We start from the raw sequence: 12,668 nt of genomic DNA on the forward strand, positions 1-12,668 counted from the left end.
GTTCTGCTATTTGCAAGGACAACTTAGAATATTCCAAGCCCTCAATGTCCCCACTGCGTTATCGTGACTGTGCATGAGTATCAAACATGCACCCGCTAGAAAAATCAGCTCAAAGATTCAATGAATGGATAAACACTAGACGGTAGACTTGATTGGGAATAAATATATCCTATATTCTTGGGAATAAATAGTACTAATATATGAAAGGTATTGTCAGTCTTGATTAATTAAAATTATAAACAAAATTTAGCCTTAGTTTTTGTGATATTCAAACTACCCTTCACACACAAATTAAATGCTTATTGCATCTCAATAATGATATTTTCCTCAAGAATCATGCTTTCAGAGGAAACAATAGTAAGGAAAGTATAAGGATCGGCATTCTCCTCTGTATCTTCATCAAACAATTTATGATTTTTGAAAACAGAACCGGTATCTAATGCCTGGGTTAAATTCTGGAGCAAGGCAAAAACTGAGTAGACCCGGTCTATGGACCTACCTGTAGACAGAGTAGATCAAAATTTGGCACACTATTTCACCAAATCATCAAACATTAAATGTGCAAATTTGCCGCACCATTTTACCAAATCATCAAGCATTAAATGTGCAATTTAGATGTGACAAAATTTAGGCCACTAAATCTGATAGATCAGGTTTACCTAGGTTTTCGCCCTGGAGTTAATAGATTCAATGGTAGAAGCAAACACAATTTGCCGAATCTTTTTAAAAGGATTGTTTTATCGGGCACTCATTAACATATTTATATTCCACCCAACCTATTATCATGTATATACATATATGAACAATTATAACATTTTGTTATTTTTATACACTTTCCCTGACTTGTTATCCTGCATTTATACACGTTTTCTAATTAATCTTACTTTTCTAAAAATCGAGCACTTGAAATACATCTTATTAAGCACCCCTTAGATAGACCCCTTTTAAAATATAGGGTTAATCACATTTAATCCCCTTAGGTGTACCCTATTTCTCAGTTTACCCCCTAACCTTTAATTTGCTCACTTAACCCCTTATAGGACAAAATTGCCCTTACATTATTTTGACTTTTCATTTACCTTGTTTTCCTTTCATTTATTTCTTTTTCTCTTTCTTCTTTATTTAATTCTTCCTCATCCCACAAAAATCTTCACCTTAATGATTGAAATTAAAAAAGAGGAATTGTAGAGATCTATCTTATCCTTAAATGATTAAAAAAATATTCAAATCACTTTCCTAAAATACAATTTTTTTAGCCTTTCAATTCTTTTAATTTTGGGTTTTCCTCTTTCCTTTCTAGTTTCTCATTTTATTCTCAAGAAAATATCATTAGAATATTTATGTTGGTAGTGTCTCATCATTTGTTTATTCCATTTATAATGACTTGGTCTAGAATTGAGGACCTATTTTTGTTTCTTTGGTCCTAAATGAAACTGCTTGAATTTGGCTCCGTGTTTATAATTGGAGTAGCAGTTTTTGGTGTTTTGTGTATTACACATAATTTTTGCACCATTTTTCCAAGTTAGACCAATCATACTTGAAGTTCTAGCACATGCTAATTTCAAGCCAAATTTTTAATGGCTGGTTTAGTATCATTACATTGATACTAATCAAATTTGCCTCTTTGATACAGTTGTGGACAAGCATCGGACATTGGATGATTGTTTTGAGCCCCTTGGCATAAGTTGTCTAACATAATAATGATATACGGTCTGCAATTAATTTTTCCAAGTTTTGTGTAAAATCTTTGTGGGACTTTTTTGGTTCAGATTGGATTTCATGTAACGGAGATTTTGTTGAGGACAAGGGTCCGGTAGAAAATGGGTTGAACTTGTCCAAGTAGTAGTAGTCATATTTGATGATCAACCATTCCCGACCTACTTTTACGTATAAATTAAATTAATGTGACTGGTTTAATTGCTTACTAGTTACTAGTATACAATGATACTTGCGTGCATTATCACTAGTACAACTAGTTCCCGCGAACATCAAGTAGTTGTTCGGCAATAATTATATAGTATATCAACTGCTACCTCTATGTTATGAAATTTGAGATTATTGTACGAACAAAGTAACAAGTATTATTGTGATTTCATGAAAGACTCATGTGATATGGAGCCCACGTTAAATTTGTACTAGGAAAATTTGAGATTTTAGAATTCTCAATTATATTTGGTAAAATTTCAAATTAGTACAAATTAAACTAATTTAGTTATATTCTTGGGCAGCCTGAGGTTAAATAACCTAGATAAACATGATGGTGATGATTAATTAGCTGTCACCAAAGTGACATAATTATGATAAAGTTTATTAAATGGTTATTTAGATTCATGTGAAATCATGGTTATAGAAATATAATTATAATTTGCCCAAAGGTATTATATTTCTATATTTATGAAGTAGTTGTTATATTACCCAAAGGTATATAACTTATCTTATGCAAGTGAATAATTGTCACTCACTTGTAAAATTGCCCAATTGAATATAATATTTCTATTATGATTTTATAAGTGAATAATTGTTCTCACTTATGGAGTGAATCGTTGGCATGTCGTTATTCAACCCAAAAGTAGGATACGATGACGGAGTGGATTACTCACCTAATATTCAATTATTTAGTAAATCTATTAAATAAGTTGGTTTGCTAGACATTAAATTAGGAAATTTTTCTATGCCCAAAGGCTAGGACTATTTCTTTAATGTATTGTTTTAGCATATGAGTTCACATTTAGTATTTTACAGTAAGACGAAATAGCATCCTTACGTTGTATCATATTCTAATAATTTGTAATTATTCCCTTATGCTGGCCATATTATTCTGTTCTCTTGATTTTGAGTGCAAAATTAAATTAGCACATGTGAGTATAAACCTCACTTTAATGTGTATGTGCTAATATAATGGTTGCATACAAGTAGTTAGAGCAATTAATATTATTAATATGCTCATTAAATATTGTATTCGCATTAAGATGTATGGTTATTACTCTTAAAGTGATTAAAGTCAAAATTTTCATAAAGGTGGTTGTGGAATTATAGTATAATTAACTAAACACCCTTAAAACACCTTTTGTTTTAACTCCGAAATAGTGTGAATTAATTCTTGAATTTAAGGTGCAAGCTGCTAATTTAATTATGGTAAATCCCGTGATTGAATTTTTGATAATTTCTTGAGCATTTCATTTCTGAATTCTCTTTTTGAAGTTTTGAACTACTCAAAAAATTTTTAGAATACACATTAAAGAATATGGTTATTACTCACACTTAACCATGTGTATGTGAAAGAATAGTAGTTTAAATTTGAGAGACAAGACACTTAAAGTTAATATTGTATCTCATAAATGTAGAAATACAAATAGAGACAATAATGTTTTCATAAAGGATGAAGATATATATTAAATATATGTTGTCCTTATCTAGTCAGGAAAACATTGAAGGATTTGTTTTTATGATTAAAAATAATTTTGAAAGAATTTAATGGAATGCCGCATTTTTATGATCATGAATGACACTAGATGAATTGTCTTACATCATACAATTCACATTTTCGACGTATGTTTAGTTTCAAAACAGAAATAGAATATATTTGATTGAGGTAAAACATCTATTATAGAAAATGATGCCTTTACAAATACAGAAGTGGAGTACTTTTTACCCATAATAGAAAGTTATTTTCAAAATATATTTTGTTGCAATTTGGAATTCGCTTATTTTAAATTTAATAACTATTGAATACAATTTTAATGTTGATTATTAAATAGTAGTTTTAAAATAATAAATTTATATTTCTAGATTTTCAAATAATGTATGAAATTGAACAAAACTCCATTTGTCTTAAGTAACAATGTTGGCATCATGAAAACTCATTAAGTTTGCATAGGAGATTGAAATGTCTCCATAAGTGTATTTAGATAAAATAAAAGACCTAACGATTTTAAATTTTATCATGGCATATGTTTAGACTATATTACAAAAAGTAGACTAGTCAGATTGTTATGGATGGCAAAAGGAGCTTACTCTATTATTAGTCATAATACAAAATTTTGTGAATTATTTTCTACCAAGTTGAAGTGGTTAAAGATATTTATTTATCTAATTTTGATAACCAATCAAACTTAATGTCTTTGTTCTTGTATTCAAAAATATTTGTACAAGAAATAAAGATAAAAACGTATAAAAGGTAGAAAATAAAGTTATAATGGGATAATTTGAATGTCTTGTGCGTATAATTCTTGATAGATAACATTGATAAAGAATTCACAACGTTTAATTGACAAAATTTGAGTTATGTGTTTGTATCAAGAAATGAACACTTCTGGACATAATAAATAGAAGTTTGAATTTTTCTTTACTCTTGTACAGTGAAATCTTGAAAATACCATTGTATATGTTTTTAGTGTGTCCGTCCATTATTGTCAAGAAATTCATTTATATCATGGATTGGATAGATATTTCAGCTTCCGTGGGGATATATTATCAACACTTAAGGAAGCTGAAATAAAAACATATAGATGATTTAGCTTATGTGGGAATATGTAATCAATTCCTAAAGAAGCTAAATGTACAAAAAAATGATTATTTTCATAGATTATACTGTCATATGTTGCAAAAGTGTTTTACATTGAAATACTTGATTTTGAGAAAATAGAATAAGTGATTTGACTCAAATAATGGAGGTGAAAGGTAAGGTGAATTGACAAGTATATATTTTACGTGTTTTAAGTGTGTTTTATTAGTTAGTTTTGGTGTGTTTTAACTACTTTTATGGCTAATTAACTAAGTTTCTAGTGAAAATATGCATTTTATCGTTTAAGTGTGAACAATTGCATTTCTATGGATTTTAATGTGAAAACTTCATGTTTTTTTAGGTTTAATGATTCAATCATCAATTGGAGTGAATTAAAAAGATAATTAGATGATTGATGATGATTCGAAATGATAAAAAGAGAATACGAAGTGCAAAAGAGGAAATGCAATCAAGAATAAAAGGAAGCAAGTTTCACAGCTTTGACACCTTGTGGTATTTTGGCTATATCTTGAGTTACACACATCGGATCGAGGTGATAATTATATCATTTTGAAGCTAAGAGATAGACCTACATTTGGTATGGAGATATCAAAGTACAGTTCAATCGTTTTCCTAGTCAAAAGTCGAAATACAGAAGTGCAATTTCAGGGTCAAAAGCTGAACCAAGGGATTGACCAGTCGTGGTATTTTGGCCATTTCGTAGTTCACAGAGCTCCAAATTGGATGATTTTTAATGTATTCGAAAGTTAACTCAAACCGCTACAACTTTCATGTTTTACACAAGAGCTAATTTAGCTTCTAACATCGAGAAAATATCACTAGAAATTGGACCAAAAATAAAGCAAGAATGAAATCTGGCCAGAATTAGCAAACCTGCAAAAAGAGAAAAAGGGGGCTTAAAATGCTAGCATAGGCCGCGTTTTCTACCCGCATTTTAGTAGATTTTGGCTGCAACTTACTCTACAACTTGTGCTCTTTTCACACAAGCTTTTGGACCACTTTTTCTGCCAAGATTCCAGCTGGAAATGATCAGATGATGCATGGAAACTTTGAGAAGCAAACTTGGAGAGTTTCAAGAGTAAAAAATGACAACTAGAAACAACTCATTTGGCTCTTGAATCCTCTATATATATAAGCCGTTGGAGTACATTTTCACAACTTTGGAAGGCTAGAGACACTCATAAAAAATGTAGCTTTCACTAGAATTTCCTTAGTTCATTAGTTAGGGTAGTATAGAGTAGTTAGTGTAGTTTATCCATCTTGTATTTGTAGCTAGATTTGGATGAAGATTGGAGGAGCAAAGATGGAGAGTTTGAAGCTCATTTGACAAGGGTGACATCTCTCCTATCACTTTCTTTTTTGTATTTGATTTCATGTTTAATTATAATACAAATTTGGATCTTATTTCATGTTTTGCTAAAGTTTATGCCTAGAGTATGGATGAACTTTCTATATCTTGTTAGTGATGTTTACTTGGTTATTTGATGATATTATTTTGAGCAAGTTATTTATCATTTTTACTTTTCTATTCATGATTAATCGGCCATTAGTTGTGATTATCTAAAAGTGTTAAGTTTGCAATGAGAATTGGAATTTAACACTAATTCAAGAAAGTGATAAACCTAGGGAGTTCACTCACGAGAGTAGAGGAGCACCCTTATGGCTTTAGTGACTTGTTCATATAATTTCATAGAAGAAATAAACTTGTAGTTAATTTCATAACCATGAGAGTAGGTATGGTTTAGCTACAAGTATAGTTGATTCACTACGAGAGTATATTTCACATACATTAGGAAATTACACGATAACTAACCAAGATAATAGCATTCACTTAACCGGTAATCTCATTTGCAAGAGTAGTAAGGAATTCCATATCTGTAGGAGTTTTCTAGTGTTATTTTCATTAATTATATATATATGGTAGTCTAGCTAATAAAGGAGTTCGAAAAACACTAGTAATTGTCACTCTTCTCTGTAGGATCGACCATTAATGCCCTATACTCGCTTACGATTCATATGCTTGTGATAAGTAACATGTGGGGTATTTAGGGATTATAAATATAAAACTTGATTGTGGATAAACTTATTATATATGTATACCCCGCGCACGTCATGAATCATGCAAGTTACCATTATGTTAAAGAGTTTAATTGCTTTTCAAAAGAAATTTAAAATTTCAACAATTGTTTCAACATGACTCCAATTGAGAGATCATATAAAGAACATTCTATTATAAACCCACTAGTCAAATTATTAAGGAAATAGTGGAATCAGGAAATTCTCAATTCAAGTGAACTTGCTAATATCTATGTTTATAAATTCAAGAGTTTTTGTGTGTTTTTAGGTTTAATTGTTATAAAGCCAAAATTTCAACAATTGTCTCAACATGACTCTAGTTGAGAGATTATATAAAGAACATTCTATTATAAACCCACTAGTCAAATTATTAAGGAAATAGTGGGAGTCAAGAAATTCTCAATTCAATTGAACTTGCTAATATCTATGTTTATAAATTCAAGAGTTTATGTGTGTTTTTAGGTTTAATTGTTATAAAGCTATTTTCACAACTACATTTAAGTTTGGTGCTGCAATAGAAGATATTGTTCAACACTGCCAATAATGCATGGTCTATCAGGATCATTAAGATCTATTGGTAATGTTAAATGATATAATGATATACTTGTTGGTGACTTATTCAACTTAAAGTGTACAAATATAGTAAATCTCTTATAATGTTAATAAGAGTGTTTGCTGATATTGGTTGTGGCAATTATAGTTCATTATATTTGGAGCTATGTTAAAGTAGAGGTGATTTATATATCTCTATAATAAATGTCTACCTTATGTTCTTGTAAAAGAGAGGATAGTCTATTGATTACAAGTGATAGAGAATCTTTATCTAAACCAAATTGATATCCCATTAATGATTTATTTTTTACTAATATATGCTTCATATTTTTTTAAGAAGAATGATATTAGTAAATTGTTATACATTAAGATTAGTGGGAATAACGTGTATTTGGTTTGTATATAGATAATAACTTCTTTCATATTTTGGATAATAAGAAATTATTTTCTTAAAAATATTAAGTAAAAGATATATGTAATACCTTTAATGTATCTAGTATTAATAGAGATAGAAAATGAATATTTTGAACTGTCTCATCTAGCATTTACTAAAGAGTTTTTTAAGAATCTAAGGACCCGTTTGACAAGTAAGTTTTTTTTGGGTGTTTGTCTAAAATTTTACTGTAGCATACTGTAGAAATTTTTTAAAAAATGTTTGAACTGTGTAAATTTTTGAATATTTTGAAGTGCATAGTTTAAAAACTTTGAGAAGTTTTTTGAGGTTACTGTAGTTAAAGTTTTTAAAAAAATTATAGCAGACAAACTTGGTAAAACACTTGCCTGCCAAACAAGGCCTAAGATTGTAAGATTGTATTTTGAAATAATTGCAAGTTATATGGATGCTGTAATACTGTAATTAGGTATTTGTTGTTTGGCCTATATTTTGTCGTTGTTTTTATACTATTGACCTTTCAACTTTGACAGTTTTATTAAATTATATAAGGAAAAGTAGGAGTTGAATCGAGTAAATTGACATAAAGTTAGAATATTAATGACAAAATAGCTACAACTATTTGAGTTCGTTAGATTGAGTCTTGATCATTAATGTTACAACTTAAGGATGCCGGCTAAGTTGTTGTTACGATCATATGACTCATAAAGAACTCATTAGTTTATTGTATAGTTGCTATTATGTTTCTAACTATTTGTGGATAATTAAGCCCATTATATTTTGTTGAGACTTTCTATTATTATATTTTTATAGAATAGTATGTGCTTTAATGGATTTAAACACATTAAAGTGAATTATATATTACATTGTTATATAAAATATGTCAAATTTAAGGTGTTCATTTGACCATACCCATTAATGAATTATTGGTGCCAAAATCTTTTGCGAACATATAAGTTCAATGGGGTTTGGCTATTATTGATGTTTGGACATATAAGTGTAATATATTAAATCATGTTGTTTGTGCACATTATCATGAGAATTATGCACAAAATTAATATTTGGACCATTAAATCGATATCAAAGTTGTTGTCCATTTCTTCCTCGTTAGTTTTATCTACATTAAGTTGTTAGAATTGTGATACATGGAAGGAAATATATGCAAATTGATATATGACCGTCATGATTCATTCTAATAATGGTGTAGGATAAACATAATTAAATATTGTGGCCACTCTACTTTATTTATCTGATTCTGTACGGTTATTATTTATGTGATCATTTGTCCAAGTGGGAGAATGTTAGAATATTTATGTGGCCTACATGACCACATATAATATTATTAAGATAACTCCCATTAATTAGAAGGATAAATAACTGTATGAATAAATATGAATAACTAATTACAGAATTCTAATGAGAATAGATGATTGGAGGAAGTAGAGAGTCTCATATTTATTGTATGTGGACGTATTATATGATATTTATTGTGATACTTTATCTGATAATTACAGTAATTATTAAAGTATATCTTATCATCATGATTAACAAATAAAGTACGATAAGAATATTAGAATCTATCATTATCCCATGATGGGAGAGATTATGACTCTATAAATGCTCTAGGGCTCCTGATCCCTCTCACCACTCTGACATACGTTATTTTTATCCATCACTAAAATAACATAATACTTCTTCTGTCTCGAAATAATTGTCGCACTTCGGGTCTTGATCTTATTTTCAACAGCGGCAAGATTTCAAATGATTTTGGTCTAAGTTCCAACAATACCCTTTCTATGCATTACTCCATTGTGTGGCAGAAAGATAATGGAGTGGTGACAAAACGTGTGGGACCCGTGCCTCAAGAATGTCTCTAGCCATTTTTTGGGAAAGTATCTTGCACGACCATTGTTTGCACTTGCTGTGGGACTCACGCGTATCAGTGCAATTCTTGTAGTTTTTTTGGGGCCCACCAAAAGCTTAAAAGAATCTGGTATATTTAAGGGCATGAGATGGAAATGAGGGAAGTTTTCATTGCCAATTGTGGTAAGTGACATTAATTTTGGGACATACCAAAAAGGAAAGCATGACACTTTCAATGGGACGGATGGAATAGAAGAGTAGGTGAGGGAAGGTTTGATAGGGAAGGTACCTTGTAATTAGAAAATGCATGGTTCTTCCACAAGGATGTCAGACCTAGAAGCCATATCAATAATGGGCACTTGACATCAGTTAATTGTGGAGTCGTGACAGTCATAAGGTATGCCTCAAATTACTGAGTTATGATTTACAAGTCCAAACTGTGATCCTACTTTTATGTCTAACAAAATGAACATGAGATGCTCCAAGAAAATTGTGCTGGTTCTTGAAACGAAACCAAGAGACTTTTGTTGAAGAAATTTCAGCACTAACGAGCTCACTATTTTGGGCTGCAATTTGAAAGGGATAGGGATGTTGTTTCCTAATGTTTTCAAAACAAGAGTTGCTCTACTACTATCAGGGATAGTGCAGAAACAAAGAAATCATTCAAAAGGTTAGAATCAAGGTCAGAATTTGATCGGAAATGAGGCTGGTCCATCGGCCTGGTAGGAGAGTTTTTGCAGAAATTTTTTCTTGTTCTTCCTCTTTTCATTTTCTCCCTTTTACTTTTTTTCTGTTTTTGCTTTTTCCGCCGCTCTCCCCTCTTGTCCTTGCCCTAATGGCTCTGTTTTGTTCTATTTATATGAAACAAAGAGCTCCTAAACCCTCACCTCAAAGGTGAGGAGGAAAGCTGGGTTTCTTGGGCTTTTCTTGAGCCATTTGATCCTCCCTCTTCTAGAATTTTCTTGATGATTCTGGTTGGGGTGGGGTGGCTCTTGTACTAGCCATGTACTAGAGGAAAAAAAAAAAGAAAAACAACAAAAAATGCTCCATATGACAACTGCAAATTTCCTATACTATGGCCTCGTCCATGGCTATCTACGAAGGGCTGGAAGATGACATGCGCGTGGGTTCTCTCTTTTTTTTTTTGTTTTCAAAAACTGATTTGACTTTTTTCCTTTTCTTTTCTTTCTTTTTCTTTCTGATTTTTCTAAAAATGATTTGAAATGATTTTCCTTTTAGAAAAAGTAACAAATAGACATAAAATAAACTAAAATAAAATAAATATACCTAAACAAAATAAAACAAAAATAAACTAAAAATGAGCAAAAAATAGGAATAAAATGATAAAATTTTTGGTGTCTATAGTTTCAAATCGTGGTTCAAATCACTTTTATTTAGACTTTATTTGTCTAGTATTTTTGTGCAATAAAACTTGGACAAATATTTTAGGATAATTTGAAGTTCGTTTATCTTTAATCCTTGAACTAAGTATGACAAACCCCACTTATATTATGGAGCATCTTTTGCAGAGTATTTTAGAGTGTAGGAAAGTGAATTTCTATAACAAATCACTCTCTACATGATCTTTTATAAAATGAGATTGTTTTGTGTCAAGAGCTGTAACTTGATTTCATGTCTTCTCCTTGATTTGTGTTAGCCGATAGGTTCCTCAATACTAACACAAGTAATCAGTAGTTTTCAAGATGTTTTAGATACTATTGGAAAGATATTAACTGTCAAAATATGAAAAGGTGCCAAAATAGAAAAGTTAAACTTTTTGACCATTACTAAGGATCCATCCACGAATCCTAATGGATTTGCCCACTGATCCAATTTGACAGAACTTCGCAATTCTCTCGATGGAATTCGGTCCACAAATTTCAACTAATTCTGGGCCGGGTTATGGATACATGGACCGATCCAACAAGATTCCATTCGCAGATCCTTTATAAATTTTGAAAATTTCTAACAAATATAGTACGGTGAGATTTTGTTTAGGCGAAAGGTAGAAAAATATTAGGATGCTTGGGCCTTTACTTGGGATAATATAAGAAAGATTACTATTTAAAAACATGTAGTGATGCAAAATAATTTCACATCCTAAAACAATACAATCATTTAAAGCAGCCAGTTCCACAGGACCTAGTCCATATGGTGAGGGCTGCATGCATGAGAGACCGAATTCTTGATCCTTGGTGTTCTTTTATTACAAGGAGTATTGATATCACTTTTTTTTTTCTGGGCACAAAATGTAAAGCCAGTCTGGACTACTTTGTGGTTTGTGGATCATTCAGATAAACACAATAATTCGTGAAAGAGTAGTAAAACGGGCAGTATCCTATATTTTATAATAAATTAATACACGATCAATACAAGGGACAACTATTTGGTTCACACACTTACCTTTCACTCTAATTTGTCGAATGTGTTCATGAGGACGCAATCTGCTCCATCAAGATTGGAGAATTGACTGGTCATGAAGGCTTCAAGGACGCTTGGGTATCGGTCGAAACCATGAATAAATGAAGGCAAATCTGTAGGTTCAAGAATTGGTAATCCTGGAGTAGCAATACTATTGCAAATTTGCAATCCTTTGTGAGAGGATGGTTCAATTTTCCCTCATACACACATTTATGTATGTTGGTAACTACACATAATTGAGTGAAGAAAACAGCCCCAAATAACTCTTACATCTTGACAACATGAAGAACCTGAGGCATGAATGCATCATAAACAATCCCATTGACTGGAAAATCCGAGCTGTGACATTTTTCAACCAAAATTTTCAGGGTTCTTTCTGCCTTGACACTTTGAACCATGTGATGTAGTTTTGGTGGTCAAGCTTCTCTTTGCCATTTGACATGGTGTCAATTGCAATATTGGAAGTGATTGAATCGAGTCTAGAGGATTTCTTGAGTGCAGGCTGAAGCTTGAATTCGTAACAGAAAGGCTGATAAATATCCAAACTTTCGCAAATTTATATTTGAATCCGAGAAAGTGTAACTCACAATCAACTAGATACTCAAGCATTGCATTGAAATAAAATGATTGAAAAAGCTTGGTATGTGATCTTAATTAAAATAAAAACATTCGAATCATGAAATCGTGAGGCAGTATGAAAAGTAAATCAAGGTTTAGATGCATAATGTCGGGATGAATATAAGTTAATTATGTGGTATTCTTGAGTAGGATTCATTGAGTATTTATAAGTTTAATTTATGACTTTTGAATGACCTTTCTAAATTATTAAGAACATTTAGA

This window comes from Coffea eugenioides, chromosome 1 (genome assembly GCF_003713205.1).
Source record: "Coffea eugenioides isolate CCC68of chromosome 1, Ceug_1.0, whole genome shotgun sequence".
Taxonomy (NCBI): domain Eukaryota; kingdom Viridiplantae; phylum Streptophyta; class Magnoliopsida; order Gentianales; family Rubiaceae; genus Coffea; species Coffea eugenioides.